Consider the following 20,349-nt stretch of genomic DNA (forward strand, 5'->3'; position numbering starts at 1 on the left):
TAAAATGTCTTTCTGTTTCTCAACTTTAACTCTGTCTAGGTTGAAGTAATTTAAAAGCATGAAAGCCAAGAAGTAGTTATGCTAGCTGTGATTTTGTGGAGTTTTAATGTTAAGAGGACCTTATGTTTGCTATATTAACTGGAATAGTTATGCATATTTTGTCAAATATTTACTATTTAAGTTTGTTCCCTTTGATATATTTATTCTATAATCAGTGACTGCATAGAAGAGGCAGGTTGTTCAAGAAGTACGAGTTGCAGGGCAAAGTTGTCTTCTCTGTACCTGTATGCTGGAACCAGTAGTGTCAGCCAGTGTGCTTTCCTGATCCTGGGATATTTGCATTCTTGGATGGAGATGGTTAGCTAAAATAAGTAGAAAGAGCACATACGCTGTCAGTGTAAATCACTCTAAAAGAAAATAGGTAAATGGATTTTATTCCTTCCAGGATGAGGAGAGAAGAACACAGCTTTTCCTCTTCCAGTACGGGTAGCTTAATTAGTAGTAATTTATTCCTAAAGAGTTTCCAGTTCAGAATATCTTCCTGACCAAGTACCTATACTCTTTTTTTGCTAGGTGAGGGTGAGTAAAATTCAATTCATAATTAATTGAATTGTGTGATTGGTCAAGGCCATGAAAGAAGTATTTACAAAAAGACCCCCTCGGCAGTTCCCAGGGCAGGCTGTGATTCTGGGTGATCTGTGGAAACCTTGGAAGGAGCTGTCAATCATTTTTATGAACTGTTAGCTAAGCTTGGGGAAGCCTGCATTTATTGCTTGATGTTGACTAAAAAAAATTGCATAGAGTTCTAGACCTTTATGTTGAATGGGGTAAAATTAATTAACTGCAAATTTCCAGACCAGTGACTAAGAAAAGAGGCCATTTATGATATTTATGGTATTCCCTAGAGTAGAAGCTGGAAGGAATGAGAGTGTAATCTACCATCTCTGACCTGCCTCAGTAGGCAGGAGTTTACATTTCAGCACTCTGCCTTGGGGTAGGCACAGTACCTCGTTACAGTTTCAGCCCTTGGTTTATCTGGTGTTAGGTTTTGGAGTTTTTCCCCCAATGGAAGACAGAATGGTCAAGTTGGAACCCTTTTCTTTCTCTCCAGTAGAACTTGTCTTCTTGATTCACAGTTCCTGAAGTTGGTACAGCATTTTGCTTGCATCAGGATAGGGAGGTATGCTTTTTTAAAAAAATAACACTTTGTATTAGAGAGTTCCATATTTTGTCCTTGTTCTCCCCTGCAGAGAGTTCTCCTGCTCGCAGATAGTGGGTCTGGCTGTATACCACTGGCCATCTAATCATATTAGTGATTGTATTTCAGAGTTGACTTCCTTTTGGCCTGTGGAGCAATCATGGCATCAGCAGGTGTCTGAGAGAAAGCATTGAGCATCTGCAGCCTGACCATCTTTAATGTTAAACTTCCCAGAGAGATAAGCCATTAGCTACCTGCAGAGCTTCCTCTAGATGAAAACTATGGTTCTCTTTCTATCAGAGATTTACCTATAGAGCTTTTTGTGTGGGTCATGCAGTAGAAATCCTTTATGTTCGTTCCATCAGTGGTTGTGTCCCCCCAAACAGAAAAAAATCCTGAAAGTATTTCCTGAGAATAGAGATAATAATAGAAATAAATATATCAAATGTTATAAATAAATATATCGTAGTTGGTGAGTATTTGTGAAATTGAATTTACTATTGTAAGCAATAGAGAGCAACCAACATTCAAAGAATGTAGTCCTCTGTCTCTCCCAGTACAGCATATTGAACCTTCTGGGCAATTGCAGAGGGGAAAAAGAAAAAAAAAATCCAATAAGCTGTTGTACATTTTTTTAAATGTACGTGTCTGAATATAAGAGGAAGACCCTTTTAATGAGTTATGTAACATAAACAGAATCCTTATTAGGCAGGAGAGAAGTCACATAGAGCTCTGTGGGGAGATAGAATATAAGTAAATAAAGGCAGTATAGAAAGTAATCTTATCCCCTAAAGAGTTGCAGCTGGGTTAATTATTAAAGATTAGGAGCAGGTCTGATTTTAACAGGCCACAGCTGCAGCAAATAGAAGAAGAGTGTTATAAAAGAGTGGATTGGGTGGCTGAGGGGAGTTGGAGTTAGTTGGCTAGTGCAAGAAGAAGTAAGAGTTGGTTCTTAGAGGAGCTGCCTATAAGAAATGTCAAGAAGGAATGAAAGTCTAGCAATATGGAACCCTTACAATGTGATGACAATGGAACTTTTGCAGTATAATGACAACAGAGCTCAATCCATAGCGCACATCCATTGGAAGCCAGTTTCATTGTTTCCATTCTCAATGAAGTAGCTTGCTGGTTGCTTTTCTAGACTGCTGCCTCCTACTTCTTGAAAAAGATATAGCTGGATGCATCCACTTGGAAAAAAAAATGCAGCTTAGTTTGTTATGGGATGATAAAACCAGATTTACTGCGATAATCTGTTATTTTGACAGGGACAGTGACCTGAAAATTTCAGATTTCAGCTGGATTTTGTCAGATGTCAATGGAATACTCTGTAGTTGAGGGGGAACATTGCAAAAGATAATAAATTTAATTGTATTGCTAAATTTTTCATTGCTGCTTTTTAAGGTGTAACAGTTTTGTCAAGCAAATGTCATTCTTGTGGTTGTTGATTTAAATAGGCAGGAACATAAGTGAATTTCTATACTACTTTGAATGACAGTTGGCAGAGTACAAACTGCTTTACTAAAAAGTGCATTAGGCAGTAGTTCCTTCAAGACAGTTCAGAGAAACCACAGGATGAAGTGAATTCAAATATCACAAGAAAATGAAGCAAATACTCTCCCATTGGGGCTGAGAGAATACAAGGGAAAGCTAAGCCAGTTTGACAAGATATAAATGTATTTAGAAGAATATAATTTGCAGATTTCCTCTCCTTAGAGATGTTCATTTTGGGTAGCAGCTTTTATAACTAGAGGATGCAGTGGTGAGCCATGCAGCACATTGACAGACAAGTGTAAGGATGTTTCAGGGAGGCCTTCATGTCTTTGGCACCTACATGGAAGAGGGTAAATATGGAGTGATCATGTAGGCTGTTAGTAGATGCTGAGTCTGGTAGCTTGTGAGAAGGAAGTCTGCTCTAGCTCCATGCTTCCTCATTCAGCCAGTAGTGAGACTGAGCACATGTTGTCAGTGTACCTGTTACATACACGAGTGACTGGCTGTGCAGATCAGCACAACAGAAAACACAGCATAAACAATAGCAATGCATTCACCCTGCTCCCTCCCTGGCTGATCAGCGTGAAAGCCCTTTAACAGAAAATGTGCATACCTGTATGTGTATTGTCATGGCTTAGGAATGGTTCTCCCCAGTTCAGTGCTCCCACTGAGGCTCTCCAAACCACACTGCTGCTCTCTCTCACTTCCATGTTCCCCTTCTACCTTCTTGCTGCAGCAGGATGGAGGTGAGAATTGGAGGCGTAAAAGAGAAAGGTCATGGCTTGAGGTAAGAACACTTGACTGGAAACAGCAGTGAGATAAGAAAACAGTAACAAAAGTATACAGAAAGAGAGAATGATTTGCACGCAGAAATGTTCACCAGAGACCCTGGGACAATGAACAATATGGGAGAGCTTCCCTGCCACAATTTTTCAACAGGAAGGATCCCCCTCTCCCCAAAAGGGCAAGAGAGTTCCTTTTCTGTGGCTGGCAATGAGGTGAGGTGGTACAGAATAACATCAGGCCATGCCCCCTCAGCCACATACCTCCTGCTACTGCAAAATTTAACCATGTGCTGCCCAAACCCAGCAAAATATATATATTTATACACACAATATGGATTCATTTAGATCCATTTCATGCAACAGGAACACGACAGCCAGAGGATCAGGCCCAGCCAGCATGGGTCATGAAAGGCAGGTCCTACTTGACCAACCTGATCTACTCCTGTGACCAGATGACCCACTTATTGGATGAGGGAAAGGCTGTGGATGTTGTCTACCTTGACTTTAGTAAAGTCTTTGATACTGTCTTCCACAGCATTCTCATGGAGAAATTGGCTTCCCAATGAGTGTACTCTTAGCTCTTTGGGTAGAAGACTGGCTGGATGGGGGTTGGTCCCTTCTCCCAGGCAACAAGTGATAGAACAGGAGGAAATGGCCTCAAGTTGCACTAAGGGAAGTTTAGGTTGGATATTAGGAAAAATTTCTTCAGAGAAAGAGTTGTCAGGCATTGGAACAGACTACCCAGGGAAGTGGTGGAATCATCACGTTCAAAAACTGTGGTTATGGCATTTGAGGACATGTTTTATTGGTGAACATTAAAGTTCTAAGTGCTTGGTTGGTGATTGGACTTGATCTTAAAGGTCTGTTGCAACCTTAACAATTCTATGAATCTGAAATTTGCTATTCAGCTTTTCTTCTATTCTGAATAATTCAGCAGCAGTTGCAGTCTTTGTCACTTTGCTGTCTACTCTTCTCTATGTAATTTTTGATGAAGTTGAATAAAATAGCCCTTAGTGTGGATGCAGATGGACATCTGGGTATGAACTTCATCATTATGAAAAATGTCCATTTGCCTCTACGTTTTCTTTCTTGTATTTTATGTAGTTATTTATCCATAGTAAGATTATTCCATGGCAGTTTGGCTCTTCAAAGGCCTTAGGTGAGTGGCCTTTCAAAGGCCTGGGGGAAACCCAAATGAACTTTTTCATTCAGATTATCTATTTCCATATGCTCTAATAAAATCTAGGAGATCTGTGAAACATGACTGGTTTCTTGCCAGGATCAGACACCACATTCTTGCAGTGAGTCTCCAGACATGGATATGTCAATAGATTAATTCTTGCAGACAATGAGGAAAAGTAAGTTATATGCCTGGTTATATCAGCTTCAAGAATGTAATTTCTTAGACACTTAGTATCCCATTTGTTTTTTAAATTAGTTATTACTTTCAAAAGTTATTAAGTCTGAGGGAATGGAGAGACAGCATAGCTACAAAATCTAATTTCCCTAAAACAGGAAGGTTCCGATTTTTCCAGCCTTATTCACGCTAGTGATACCTTGAAATTACTTCAAGTTAGATTTTATTATCCAGTAAAATACTAATCAGCATAAATGAAGCTGTCAGAAAGCTACATTAAAAAAACCTGCCATAAATAGTTCTCTTGTTCTTTTGTATATTCAGTTTGGATTAAAGCTTTTGATCATTCAGGGTCAGCAGACACCATTATGCATATGTACTCATATCTGTGTTATATCAGATGCCAGGAGATAGTGCCCATTTATTCTGTGTGAAGTCTAATGCATTGTGGTCGTTTGAGGGTCCAGGGGGATGCTGAGGAATCTACCAACACATTTCAATAAAATAGCACAGTAGTTCATTACCTTCATTTAAAATTTGCATTTCTCTTTCTCGTCAGATTTTTCTAGCTTTAGATTTCAGCCAGTGATTCTTGTTATGTCTTTGTTGTAGAAACTGGATACTGTTCTACTGATCTGGTACTATGTGTATTTACATTTGTGTCACTATCAAAAAAATGCTTGTACATTTCTTTTGTTGCATCCTCTTCCTCACCTGTGATGTTAAAGGGACATCCTGTACCTCTGCACTTATAATAACATTTTCCCAAGAAAATTATGTCTCTGGTAGTTATTTTTCTATTTCTTCTCTTTCTACCAAGAAAAGAACAAGGGAAAGAAATTTACCTGCTGAATAAATTCCTCCTAGTGCCACCTATGTTTTTGCCCTGCCACAAAGAGGAAAGTCACAGAGTAAACAAACAGTCTCTCCTGTGCTAAAATCTATACAATCTCTGGCATAGCTGCCAATCATGTATTGCTTGATGTAAAAAACAAAACCCTATTTCAGCATGAGCAGTTAATGGTATTGACATTGCTGAATAGCCAATTTAGCTCAGTATTACTGGTAAAAAATGTAATTTGAGCAATCAGATGGATGAAATTCATTTTTTAAATGATAAAACCATCTTCATGGTTAGCATTTTTTTTAGTTACCATTTTTTTTATCATGTGTTTTTCAGCGTAGCTGCATTTGTCATGTTACTGGTAATGAAGTTAAGTTTAATTTCTTCTATAAACCCTTGTAGAGGGCTGTGTATAATTCTGTTTGTGTCATTACGAATTCTGATTCATCAGTTTAGATTGTTGTTCTGAAGTCTTGGTTGCTGGAAACAGTGATTTTCCTCCTTGCCAGGAACTGATTATTTGTTTTCTTCCCAGAAGAAAAGCTTGTTATTTACTTGTTCATAATATGTACTTTGTCTGCCTGCATGATCTTTGGAGTCCATTTGCAGCTTAGGTGTTTTTCAAGTAAAAATCTTCCGTGAGTGAAGCAAGGATCAACACCAAGTGGGTAGGTTTAGCAAGGCAATGCATTTAACATTTAAAATGTAATAAAGGGTGGATCTCTGCCTCATGACCTTGTATCAGAGGTTGGCCATCATTCTGCAAGCACTTAGGTTTGTATTCAGCCTTGCCAGTGTTATGTGTTCATGAACCAGTGATGTCATGGTTTGTTCCTAGGGGTGGTGGAAGCCTCCTTCCTTTTATTTAATTTGAAAATACCTACTTTTGTGCTAGGAAACTTCTCCCAATTTATTATTTTTCCTATTCCATTGTGGGGGAAATCAGTGTTAACCTTGAATTAAGTCTAATTGTTGGAAATTAAATTTTGGAAAGTAGCATCTAAAGATTGCCTCAGCATTCTGGTGTTGAAAGGAGAGCTGGCTGCTCTGACTTAATGGGAGATTATGTGACAAAGTATCTTTCTTAATTAGGGAGACCATGAGAGGAAGAAAACATGGAAGTGAGGGAAACAGTTAAGGCTCATTAAGATACTCTTTTTTCCCTCAGTCATAAGTCTCTTTACCAACAAATGAAAACATCAGACTAGTGTTGTGCTGAATGAATAGCAAGAACTATTTTTTCTGTGCTCTTTTCCTGAGTTTCCAACCTGAACTGAAGGGCATCACCTTTGTTGGTTGGTTGGTGTCATGGTGCATAATTTTCATATTACCTTTCTTTTTTTCTTCCTCATTTTCAGGACTCAGTAGAAGTCCTGACTTTGCTCCTGTTATCTCTATAGACAGTTCTGTTCTTTTCCACCTTTATGGGAAAAACCAGCTTATATAAGTAAAGATGATGGGACAGGACACAAACTGAATTAAAGAGGGTAGCTGAACCTAATGAGAATTATCCAAATGCATTTAAAATACAAATATTATTCTAAAAATGCTTTTTGTTCATGTTATTTGATTGTAAATCCTTCTTGTTTTACATTGGGTGGCACTAAAAATCTAGCAGTTACCAACTTTTTAATGTAACTTACCTGGAAATACCACTGTCAAGTTCAGCTTAATGGTTGCTAATGTTTTAGAGAGCAGCCTGTATGAAAATACATTGAGAGAAACTGAGGGAGAGCCAAAAGGTCAAATGGGGATTTAAAAACAAATTGGATGACTGATACCATGATACGTGTTGGAAGATACTCTGTTAGTCTCAGCATCCTGACTAGAACATGGTTTTGATTATTTATGTTCTGTTTCTTCAAATTCCCCACTATGTTTTATACTTAACTGTGGTAGCACTTGGCATTGCCTGTCCAAATCCATTTTGTTTGGGATGTAGCAATTCTCATAGCACAGCATTTTCCTCCAGAAGTGTAAACAGCTTTTCCCAGTGTAAGTTGGCAGAAGAAAGGACACTTATTCCCATGGTAGGCACAAAGCCCATAAATGAATCCTTCTGGATGAAAGATTCTCCGTAAGTGTAAGATCATTATCACAACTGCTATAAAAACCTGAATGCTACTTGGAGAGTCTTAAATATACTTCTGACACTGTTTCCTTGCTGGTAGTGCTCATTATTCAGTGCTTTTCCTGCTCTTTAATCATAATGTTCTGGAGTTTTATTTAAAGTGAATAAACTGAGAATCCTGGCTCCCACAACTAACCATTCTTCAGCACAAACTGGTCCCAGCACCTTTTACAGGAGGTGCTATTAGTTGTTATAATAACTGTATCAATCAAAGCAGCATAGAAAGAATATATCACTATTTAAAGTAATTCGCATCTAAAGTTTGGCATATAATTCCTCAAGGGATGGAAGGACATTTAAGCATCATGCCTAGTGAGCAGTGATACTAAATGTTCTCTAAGAAAACTAGTCACTGATGTCTCAAGTTATCATGATCAATAGTAAGCTAAGTTTTTTATCCTGTCCAGTTACAGTAACTTTGGACCTTTCACAAGTAGAAAATTCAAGGGGAAAAAAGAAATATAAGAAAAACAAAATAAAAAGTAAATAATCGTCTTCTCCCTGCAGTCTGTAAGCTGGTGATAGGTGAACATTTAGGGATTTAAAATTCAGTCTAAATGAGCATCTAGCACTTCAGATTGTTATCAGATGAACCAGTCAAATCTAGAGAGCTCTTACATAGGTTTACCATTCTGTGCTGTTACAATGAAATAACATAAGGATAAATTTCTTAATTACATCTCACCATTTGTTGTATCAGAACAGAAATTGGAAGCTGTCTGAATCTGGACTGCATGTCAATTTAGACAGGCAGAGAAAAGCCAGAGGTTTCCTGTTTATTTGAATTATTTTGTTTTTTCCCACTAAATATGTTGGCTTGGATAAAAACCCAAAATTTGAATACCTAGCTGTGTTTATATGTGTAGAGATGTGTGTGCTTCTGTGAAATATACATTATTTATCCTCCCATCTAGGTTATAAGAGAATGCTAAGAGACACAATAGCAAGCATTTTCAGTATCTTCTTATTTCCACTTGTGCATAACCATCAGCCAAAGGTTAACATTGCAACCATTTTGCAACTATTTGCAGAACATTAATTATTTCTTCTCACTTCAGTGTGTCATTGTAATTAATTCACATTGGAGAATAACACTCGAATTTAATTTACCTAGTTCAATTTAATTCTGAGTCCTTGTTAGAATGAAGCTCAAACAATGACCACATTTTATGAAAATATATAACAAGAAAATAACAGCTGCTGCACTATGCTGGCAAACACCAAGGCTAATGAATGGTTGTCAGTATCAAAACAGATGTCTGATGGCAGTTTAAAAAATATTCTTTACCAGTCTAAATAAATCCCCAAATTAATTTAACTCTTATTTGCAGCATGTGGCTCAAGTTGCTTTTCTCTGGTGAGGCATGATGAAAATAATGGTTGATTGAAATGTTTTTTGTTCCCCTTAAGAAATCTGACTTCAGGGTGACATCAGATTTGGCTTGTGGAATTTATAAAAACAGTTTGATTTGATGAGGATTATCTTGTCAGTAGAAGACGACTTTCCTAATATGCTGAATATATTTATCTGCATAGGAGTATTACAGTTCAAAATTCTGGAGGGTATTCCTTGGAGTGGAAAAGGAACATTTAAGGGAAATACAGATAGCTGTATCGTATAATCGAGTGAAATAAAATGGAAACAACTTCAGTGCTCTCCACTCCATATGTCATATTCCTAGCAGTTCTCATCATGAATACCTTGGGTCATCTTGGATCTACCTCACTGCCTATCACCCCAATGTAAGCAATGTAACACCAACACTCAAAACAATGAACAAACTTCACACAACATCCATAAGCCACTCTTCTATTTGTCTCTCCTCACTCAAATCATATTAAATTCAGTTCTTTCTTTTCCCTGGGATGACAAGTTATTTTAAACTGTTCTTGGCTAGTCAGGTCAGTATTAGGAAAGCTCATCTTCTAATGAGAAGTCTTATATTTTCAGCTGGGACATTCAGTGTACAGAGTCAGAGGTTTGCAGGTCAGGATGGAGCCATGAGTGCAGATTCTAAATTATTTCCTTGAATGTATAGATTTTTTTAACCTCATAACAGTGTCACTAGCCTGTCAAGTTTCATAGCTCTAAGTACACTTTCATGGAGATGTGAGCATTACGCAATATATTTGGATCATTTTTTTCCATAATGGTGACCTTAATACTTGAATAACTTCATCATGACGTTATTCTTTTTCCTTGTTACTTTTTCTCCAAAGCAAACAGCATTTAAGAAGATTAATTGATTTTGGAGGATGAGTCAACAAATTACATGTTGTGTTTTATCTTTATCATACACAGAAAAATACTGCTACAGTGTGTCAGTAATTCACAATGGCATATAGATAGGACTGAATCCAGCAGAGATCATAGTGTGGCAAACACTGCTCATTATTCAATTTACTTTTATGGACACCAAGAGGAATTAAAAAGGAGTCTGTAGGTGTTACTGAGGCTTTTTCTGTTTTGCCAGAATAATCCCTAAGTATTGCACATACTTAAACAGTTACAGAGTTTATAAGTAGTGCACAAGTGCAATGCCACTCAATGTGAGCAGTCTTTCCCCACTTGCACTGTTAAAACTTGCTGGATTGATATATTATTCTTACTGAAAAGTGCAATCTACTTTTGTACCTGAAGTTTTAGGTGTATCGTCCTCTTTGTAGGTATTGACTTGCTTGTCATAAAGGCTTCTCAGTAAGATGCAATAAAACCCACGGGAAGAAGTTTTTCCAAATGATTTTCTGTCTCCACAAAGCAACTTTTTATGAATTACTTACTGCTTCAAAACTATGGATTTGGGTTTTTTTTTAATCCTCTCATCTTAGTTTCTAGCAAGTGTGAGGCACTGATTATCTTGTAGAAACCACTGAACTCTGACTTCTTATTCCTTTGATGCTTCTTATGTTGAATTGCTTCTCCCTGCCAAGAGTAGAAGCAAGGCAAGGAGAGAACAGGGTACAAGGAGAGAGAATTTCCTGTGCTTAGAAATTAAAAAAGCCATGAATTATAGTTTATCCCACAACTACAGTTTATGGTGCACTAGATGTATGTGGAATTCTGGAATAATTATACTGTGTGAAAAGTTGGTTTCTTTGCTTTCTCTTTGTTCTTCCTTTCACACAGAATCAGTTTTAAAATTGCTTCCTTCTCCTTTGCCTTGTAATAGACTTTGCATTTTACAGCATCACTAAAACCAAAATAAGAGACAGAATGTGGCCTCTGAGCAGGAAGTTTGGCTGTGTTCTGACAGAAAATCATCTTCTATTCCCTGCCTTTAATTCATGTAGGATTTTAAGAACATCTCTTCTGAATATTGTGTCCTGTGTGATGGAGGGGCAGATTTAGGCTAACAGAGGACCTCCAAGATTGTATCCCAACTTCTGTCTCTCTTTGCCTTTGCCAGTCTGACACATTGGGCACTTTGGCTCATACAGTCGGGATCATCCGGCCGTTGTGCTCTCTTGCTCTGCACTGAAGCTGCACCAGTGTAGGGGTGTGTTGAACATGAACATACATTGGAGTGCCCAGGAAAACTGGAAAGCAGTGAGTCACCAGGAACTACAGTATTGGTCCAGTTTTGGGGGATCCTGATGACAGACTGGATGAGTTGCTAACAAAATGTCTAGAGAAGAGTGTTGTCCTTGAGTATGGAAAAGAATTATTTAAGAGGCATATGAGGAAAATAATTATCTGGAGAAAAGCAGACTTTAGAAAAATAAGCAGCTTGAAACATTCAAATTGAGGGAAATGCAAATCAATGAAACTTTTTGTTCAGGGTAATCACTTTCTTTCATTCTACTCCTCCAGTATTCTTCATGTGTTGCAGAACATAATTTGAAAGAAAGAACTGGTGGTAAGATACACTTAAAATAGTGGCAGACAGACAATAAATTTTATACATTTCTTTGTATTTTCCTATCATAAAAATACAGATGTGGTAGAAGACCAATTCTGACTTTCCTGAGGAACTTTCTGTCAAAAGGACTTGCTAAATGGCATTAAAGGAAACAAGCAAAACCCAACCACAACAAAAGCTCATCAGAAATAGTAACATTTCTCTTTTTGTAAAAGCTCATGTGATTTTGAAAAATCTGTATTTATAATAAAAACTGTTTGGGGGTATAGTTCATAATAAAGGTGATAGTAATTTTTCTCTTCTTACTTCTTTCCTAGATATCCTATGGTCCAAGTAAATACCAGAGCATACATAGCTCCAAAATTAAGCTCTTTATAATTAGCATTAGCTATGAATTTTATATGCTTATCGCACATTGTAGCCACCAAATATCACTTTTGGTAGATTTTCAGTTAAAGAAGAACTGTGAGGCTTGAGCTGTTTTTTAAAACAAAATAAATTGAAATGAGCAATGAGGAGTGAATGGAGGAACATGTCTGATATCTTGGTAGAACTGAGGCATGTCCGTCAACAGCAGCACTGGTGTCCTTTATGCTGCTAGCCATCTAGAAAATCTACCAGTCTTGCTTACAGTTTTTTAAGATTAATTAATTCTCTCATCTATAGAATTAATTCCCCACTGTAGCGTGAAGAAAATATAAGGCATTGCATGGAAGTTTGGAGACAATAAAATTGGTAGGATAAAACAAATGAAGAAGGTATTGCATTATAAACTAAGAGCATTTGCACATGAAAAATGAAAGCCTGTGTGTTTCAGAAGCACAAAGATGTCGATCCCACTTGCACAGTGGGGGCTGCATCTTGAGAAAGAAAGCTCCAGAAATAGCAGGGAAGGGCCAGGGGTTGAGGGGTAGTTGGTTGAACACGTACTCCTAGAGACTGAGTAGCTATCACAGTCCTTATCGGCTGTGTAGCATAAGGAATCCAGAGCAGGGGTAGAAAAGCACATTCTGCCATTATTATTCTGCCTGTTACTGGGTTGTCTGTGCTGGTGTTAATACGCTTAGGAAGGAAGAGGCGAGAGAAAAGTGGTATAGAAAACTCATTACGTCCCCCAAAATAAAAGGTAAGCTCTCAAATTTACCCATTGAGGTGACTTGAGGTGACATATCAATCTTAATACACACAGGAAGATTTGTAGTATGGCAGTTTTAATGAGCTGTAATAGGGGAATTGGACCAACTCATACTAGAAATAGAGTGCTAGATTTTCTAATGGGATGGTAATTAGCTCCTGGGTCGTAGCAGTCATGATGGATTTTCCATCACTTCCAAGACCTTAAATCTGATTGTGCACTTCTCCATACAATTAGTTTTGACTGCAGCTTATTAAAGTGACTTGGGAATTGTTGTGTGAGAGTGTCTGCTCTGACTAGAAGAGTGTTTCCTGTTTTAAACTTACTTGTAGTTGATGTGCATTCCACTCTACAGAAAATTCCAAGGTTCAATTTTACTGAAAGTAAAAAACTACTTTTAAAAGTGCAGATCCCTGAAATACTTCCACTGTGTTGGAAGGAATAGCACTCTCCCTCACTGTGGTTCATCTCTCAAAGCAGTATTACTTTTTTTAGATTGGTCTCTGCTCATCTTGATCACCTATGTCTTCACTGGATCTCCAGTGAGACCTGGCAGATCACCAAGTTCTTGCTACTGTTTTCCAGCAGCACTTGAGAGTGATTCCCTGGACTTTTTCTTAGCCCTTGTGGAGAGTCCTGCAAATTCCAGTGAATGCTGACATGTTACTTGTAATGTAACAGATTGGAGATGAAATCCAAACCTCTTAAACTGTGTGTACAAAGTCTGTGAAAGAATTTGATACTGCTAATTTGGGAAAGGTTGTTCAGCATTTCTGGACTACTCAGACATTGTTATGATTCTTCTCATTCTTCAGATCTTCTGTAGCTGTAGTTTTCAAGCTGATTTTGTTCAGTGTGAGAGTATATTACTTTCAAATCTGGCAATAACAAACTGAAAGCAAGGGCTGCAGTTGCTTCAGCAATGTAACTTGTGGTGGTAAGGGGAAGTAACCCTCACCTCCCCAGAGAGATGGATGTCTGTGGGACACATTCTGCTCTATGATGACTTTGTTACTTAAATGGGATTCTACCGATGTGAGGTGGGAGTCCACAGGGCTCCATCCTCAGCCCTGCGCTCTTCAACATCTTCATAAATAACCTGGATGTGGGACTGGAAGGGATACCGAGCAAGTTTGCAAACAATGCGAAGCTGGGAGGAGCTGTTGACTCCCTTGAAGGCTGGGAGGCCCTGCAGAGGGCCAGGCAATCATCAGCCATCTAAAGTTCAACCAGGGAAAGTGCTGGACTCTGCACCTGGAATGGGGCAGCCCTGGATGTATGGACAGACTGGGGAATGAGAAAGCAGCACCACAGAAAGGCCCCTGGGGACCCTGGTTGATGACAAGTTGAACAAGAGCCAGCAGTGCCCTGGCTGCCAGCAGGGCCAACCCTGTTCTGGGGGCATCAGGCTCAGCATCAGCAGCCAGGCAAGGGAGGGGATTGTCCTGCTCTGCTCTGCACTGGGGCGGCCTCACCTCGAGTGCTGGGGGCAGTTCTGGGTGCCACAATGTAAGAAAGAAACTGAACTGTTAGGGAGTGCCCAAAGGAGGGCAGTGAAGATGGTGAAGGGCCTTGAGGGGAAGGCATTTGAGGAGCAGCTGAGGTCACTTGGTCTCTTCAGCCTGGAGGGGAGACCTCACTGCAGTCTACAACTTCCTTGTAAGGGGAACTGGAAAGGCAAGCACTGATCTCTTCTCTGTGGTGACCAGTGACAGGACACAAGGGAATGGCCTGAAGCTGTCTTGGATATTAGAAAAAGGTTCTTTACTGAGAGGGTGTTTGGGCACTGGAACAGGCTCCTAAGGAAGGGGTCATAGCCTCAAGCCTGACAAAGTTCAGGAAGTGTTTGGACAGTACACGTGGTCACATAGTGTTGCTCTTGGGGCTGTCCTGTGCAGGACCAGGAGTTGGACTCAGTGATTCTTGTGGGTCTCTTCTAACTCTGAATATTCTGTTATACTGAGTTCTCAACAATGCAAGAGGGAGCTCCAGGAGAATAAAAATCATGTTTAATTGTGCAAGATGGAATGTGTCTCATAGGGGCTACTGCTTTCTTCCCCACTTCTCCTTTCTTGTCTTCTCCCTTCTCTCCCCACTGCTTTGTTCTGACTTATACTCTCTGCTTTATTTCTGCCTGCTGTGCTGAAAAGATGCCATCCACAAGAAAGCCTCCCATCAATGCACTGGGAACAGAAAAAGTTCTGGTAGGATCCAGAAGAAGATTGAGCCTGACCTAGCTGAAACAATCATCTAAAGATACCAAATCATCCATTATTGTAGCAGCTTTAGTTGCATCTGTTCTATCTCATAGAAAAAATAACTCTGAAGGGAATTATTTTATTATCTGTAATTTTAGCTAAACACTTTACTCCCTGTCAGAGTAATCTCTCCTTCTTTTATGAGTCACTATCGTAGCATAAATCTTTTAATATTTTTTCTGGACTAACTTGCTAGTGGCTCATCACAGCAAGGTTTTTGTTTGTTTGGGTTGTAAAACCAGTGTTTTTTTCAATCAGTTTGGTTTGGATGAAATGGTTTCTGTAGTAAAGTCCTCAACGTGGGAAAATGTATTAATTCTCAAAGCTGTGTGAGTAGCTTCCCCAGGCTGCCCAGAATCATACAAGAGAGTGGTGCAGTAAAAGAAGCCATTTTCCCTTTGAACATTTTGAATGAGTGAGCTCTGAGAAAGTCTCAAAGAGACTCTTGTTCTTCTTTTTAATACAGTCCTGTTCAGTGTTGTGTTCATTTCACATGCTTAGTCATGTTTCAAGGCTAAGGTGATCATGCAGACCCTGAGATCAGCTCAGATGATTAGAGCATGGTGCTAATAATGCCAGGTTTGCAGGTTCAAGCCCCCTGTGGGCCATTCACTTAGGAGCTGGGGTTGATGTTTCTTTTGGGTCCCTTCCAACTCAGAGTGTTCTGTGATGCAGAAGAGGAGAAAATCATCCATTCACCTTCATGGATGTAGTGGCTTATGTTGTAGTTTCTAAGTTACTTGTGTCTCTGGTTTCCCATGGTCCTAGCTGCAGTCGAAGGATGGTGTCTCCTGTGCTTGATAGTGCTGCTCTTCTCTCCCCACTGTTCAATCCTGGGCTGATCCCATCTGAGAGCTGAGCAGTTCACAGGGAATTCATCTCTACAGTCGCAATAGAGATGCTAAAGCTATAAATTACCTCGCTTCTGACTTGGTATTATCTGCTCTAGGTTTGTGTTTAATGTGCAAATTGCAGTTCCAGAAGGGAGAAACAGCACAGTCTTTGTATTGCAACAAGGCTCCAAGTTACAGAAAGGTATCTTGCAGTGCTCACCTTACTTGCACCGTATGTGGGGCTTGTCTTTGGCTCCCAGTTTGTGTTGTGGACAAATGGTCTGACTACCTTGAGCAGTCTGATTTTGTTACAGAAACCAGAAATTAAAGCAACAGTATTGCTTATGACCTGTCAGGGCTTGTAAACCAAAACATCAGAACTCTCCCTCCCCTGTTCTTTAAGCATCCATGGCTAAATGGTTTGTCCCCAGCCTTTCATCAGGGTTCCTCAAAGGCCAACACTACAGAGCACTACACACAGCCAGCTCTGCTTGACTGTGAGTTCACTCCCATTAACAGAGACTGACTGTCCTCAAACCAGTATGTGTTATCCACATACATATTTGTAGAGGCCTACAAATCTAGTTAAAATATTCCATGCTTTTTCTTGTGGGGTGAGGATATGAAAAAAACCCAACAACTTTTCTTCTCTATTCTGGTACAGAGGATTTATGTTTAGTTCTCACTGTCTTAAGTCTGTGAAGGAAGTGAAATTTTATCTTGCTTTTCTGGCTCTGTAGACAAAAAGTCCTTGCATATGCAAGCAGCTGTCAGAAAGTTCCAGCAATACTTTCTGAGTTTTCCACAATTGTGGGGTCTCTGTCACACAGTACATACGGATTTACTGTATTGGGCTTTAGAGACCTCCTGTGAATTCATTTAATACTGACCATTTAGGGCCCAGCTTTATTGCCATTTTATTGCAAGCTTTGAAGCACAGTGTGATGTAGATTGTTTAGAAATATTTCCTGCCCCTTCATTCAGGGAAAGATACTGTTTAAGTAAAAGCAAAGATGAATGCCTGTACATAGCAAGAAAAAGGCAGACAAATTATAGAAATTGCAAGTCCTGTTCCTAATTGAGAAATAACAATTCAGTCCTGCTGTAAAAGTCTATTTGGTTTAGGTTGGGGGTGACTCTGTGAGGGGGCTTGCTGGTTCTGGCTCCTTGCCAGATATCACAGCAGCCACAAATCCTGTGGAGGGTGTGGCTGTAGAAAAATCTACAGGAGGTTCTTTATCTGGGGACACAAGTGCTGTGTCATGCTGCTTTCTCAGACTGGATTTTGAAAGTGTTTCTAGCACTGGATTTTTTTAACATTTCTCTCAGTGCAGTGTGAAGGGGTACTAGAGTATCTTTTACCTCTACACAGTTCTCTTGTCTTCTTACAGCATTTTTTCCTAAGTCAAGCAGGTTTTTGGGATCATGTCTGCTTGCTCTGTGAACAACTTTTGAAGTGGACCAATACATTTAGGCAGATTGGCAGGAAGGCACTGATCTCAGGGGCATAATAATCATACAGGCTTCAGGAAGAAGCCAAGGAGGATGGAGAGACACCCCTTATTAGTGTCTCCACAAGAAAAATAAAAACTGTGGGACAGACTTGTGCCATTTTAGACAACAGGAGTACACTTAGGAGAAAAACTCTATAATGCCACATCTTGAAGGTCTTCTTCACTTACCCAGTGGCATCTGGCATCCTTATTTAAAAATTTAAATTTATTTAAATTGTCCAAGATTTTGAAAAGGTATGTAGGTGACATATGTAGGATACACATAGCCTGACTCAAATGTAAACTAGATGCCTCTTGAAACTGGCAGTGGATAGTTCAAACTTCCCATATGTCAACAATTAAAGAATAAAGAGTGAAAAGTAGGAAAATAGTCATAAAACATTTCTTCAGAAGAGTGTGGTTTAGAGGTAGGTAGTACTCTCAGCATACAGCAGATGAGACCAGTATAATTTGGTGCCATGTTTTTCTCCTTGCTGTTTGATGTGTTAACTCTCTGGGACAGCACCATACTACAATTTCAGCTTGTAGGTTCAGCATGATAGAGCTCCTCCCAGAGGTGCTGCTCTCTAGAGCAGGTTGTGTGGTGCTGTGCAGTGTTAGTCTTCCTTGTTTTTAACCAGCTTCATTATATCTCTTTTCTGGACTTTTTCCTGCAGCCATTTCCAATTGCTACAAGGATAATTCGCGGATATTTGAATAATGTGTGTTTGTGCCTTCATAGGAAGTGATGTCTGCTTTCAGTATCTGAAGGGGGTTATTATAAACAGTTCTGACTACTGGAAGAACAATAGGTGTGGTTTGGATTCCAATTTAGTATCCAAATAGTGCCGTTCAGTTCTAGATGGGAAACAATTTGGATTCCAATTTAGTATCCAAATAGTTCTATTCAGTTCTAGATGGGAAACAATTTGGAAGTGTTAGTTTAAATGTCATATACCAGAAGTTCCTCCACAGCCTGGCACCCTAGTAGGCAATTTCTTCATTCAGTCTCTCTGCTTAGGAGTAGAAGCACTTGTTGCCCTTAACCAGAGGTGTGGAGGCTGCTCAAATTGCACCTGAGAGTAGTAATGAACTGTCACCTTCCTTAAACTACCCCAAAAGTAGTTTATTTTTTAATGGAAATTAAATAATTCAGTGGACTTTTTAGTTTGATTATGCATCAAAACCAACGGCATGTTTGGTATCTATAGGGAATTTTTGGTGACAATACAGCAAATCAGAATTTTGTAAGAGGAACATTATTATTAACATACTTATTACCTGATTAATATAACTGAGGAAGAAAAATGTGAATACTTCTTCTCTAGGAGTTGACACTGGAAATAGTATTTTCTGATTCTGCATCTAAGGAAAACAAGCTTAGATATGACTTAAACAATTCTTTTTGCAGGTTATAGGTTTTTGGAAATACATTTCCTTTATTATCTGTACCTCTTGTGTGCCAGCCCAACGTACTATAAACTGCTGCTCTGGTGACTGTCAGCACTATTGCAAATATAATACTGCATTTGTGGGAGTTCTTACTGAAAGTCTATTTGCAGTTTAATACCAAAGGGTCAACTTGAAATACTTTGTTAAAAATCCCATTTGTTTCTTAATGTCAGACCAAAATAAGAGCCAAGTATTTATGTTCTTCCAGTTTAGCTTTGATATAGGAATACTGTTTCCAAATGTCTCCCATCCACATACTTTTTTCTGTTGTCTTTGGGTTTTCTGGATGTGAATTCTGTGCTTTGGGCTGGGTGTGCTAAAAGGTTCCTTAAGGCTAGTGAGTTCCATTACTTCGCAAACACATTCCTAATCACTTTGAAAAGAAAATAAATATCAGCTCATAAATTAGTTATTTGCCCCTGCCTCCTAATATTACAGTCAATATGTAAGAAGCCACCCATGGGATATCTTTATTCTTGTCTTGTGTGTGACAAATATGGACAGATAATACAAGGTGCTCCAAAGAACTGGTTAGGGAATTGCTTATTTTCCCCATGAAAATGCTTGATTTTTATGGAAAGCAAACAACCATAAAAAGTCGCAAGTCCCAAAACTATATAGGAAACTTTTTTGAGATGAAAACCAGATCTTTTAATGAAAATTTCTGTATTTTTACCTTTCACAATGCAGGTTGGTTTTGTGGGTTATTTTTGCTATTGTTGGTTTGTGTTGGATGGTTGGTTTTTGTTTGTTTTGCGGTTGATTTTATTTTTATGGCAAGTTCCAGCAATGTCAGTTTCTGGTTTCCTTTGTTTGAAAAAATATGTATGCATATAGATTGAAATTTGTTTTTGGAGATATGTTTTAAAAGATTATAGTACTGAAGCCTTTTTAACATTAACTGAAGCATTTTTAAACTTTTTTTAAAAAATCTGAAGGCAATTTGACAAGTCATACAAGTAAAATACCCTTTCCCTTGATAGAAATGAAATGTGGATGTTTTAAGATCATGATAAAAATACTTTGGAAATGTGTGTTGTACTGTTGTACTTCAGCATTTCTAGGACTCCTAAAAAATTTCCAGTTTGTTGAGTGGAAATTTCTCAAACAGCACAATAAATTGGAAGGTTTGGTTATGCTATGTGGCATTCTGTGAGAGTATTTTATTCCTACATGGAAAGAACCCAAAGTTTAAAAAAAACCCACAAGAATATGATGTGTTTTATGGGCACTACCCAAAAAAGTTTTATGCCAAAAATATGCAAATATATCTAAAAGGCCTGGGGGGCGGTGGTGGAAAATACATGGCATTAAGATGTTTCTCTACCTTTGTAAAAGTTGAATTTCTTGGTCGAAGAGAAGAGTTTAAGGGAAAGTTCAACAAACTGCAAAATGGGATTAATAAATCCAGTATGTTAACAAACTAGGGAGGCTACTTGGAAGGATGGCTGCCAAGCACATGGGAATAAGTGGGAACTATTGAAGTGAATACATAAAAGACTTCTGCTCTCC

Source organism: Zonotrichia leucophrys, chromosome 3 (genome assembly GCF_028769735.1).
Source record: "Zonotrichia leucophrys gambelii isolate GWCS_2022_RI chromosome 3, RI_Zleu_2.0, whole genome shotgun sequence".
In the NCBI taxonomy this organism is placed as follows: Eukaryota; Metazoa; Chordata; class Aves; order Passeriformes; family Passerellidae; genus Zonotrichia; species Zonotrichia leucophrys.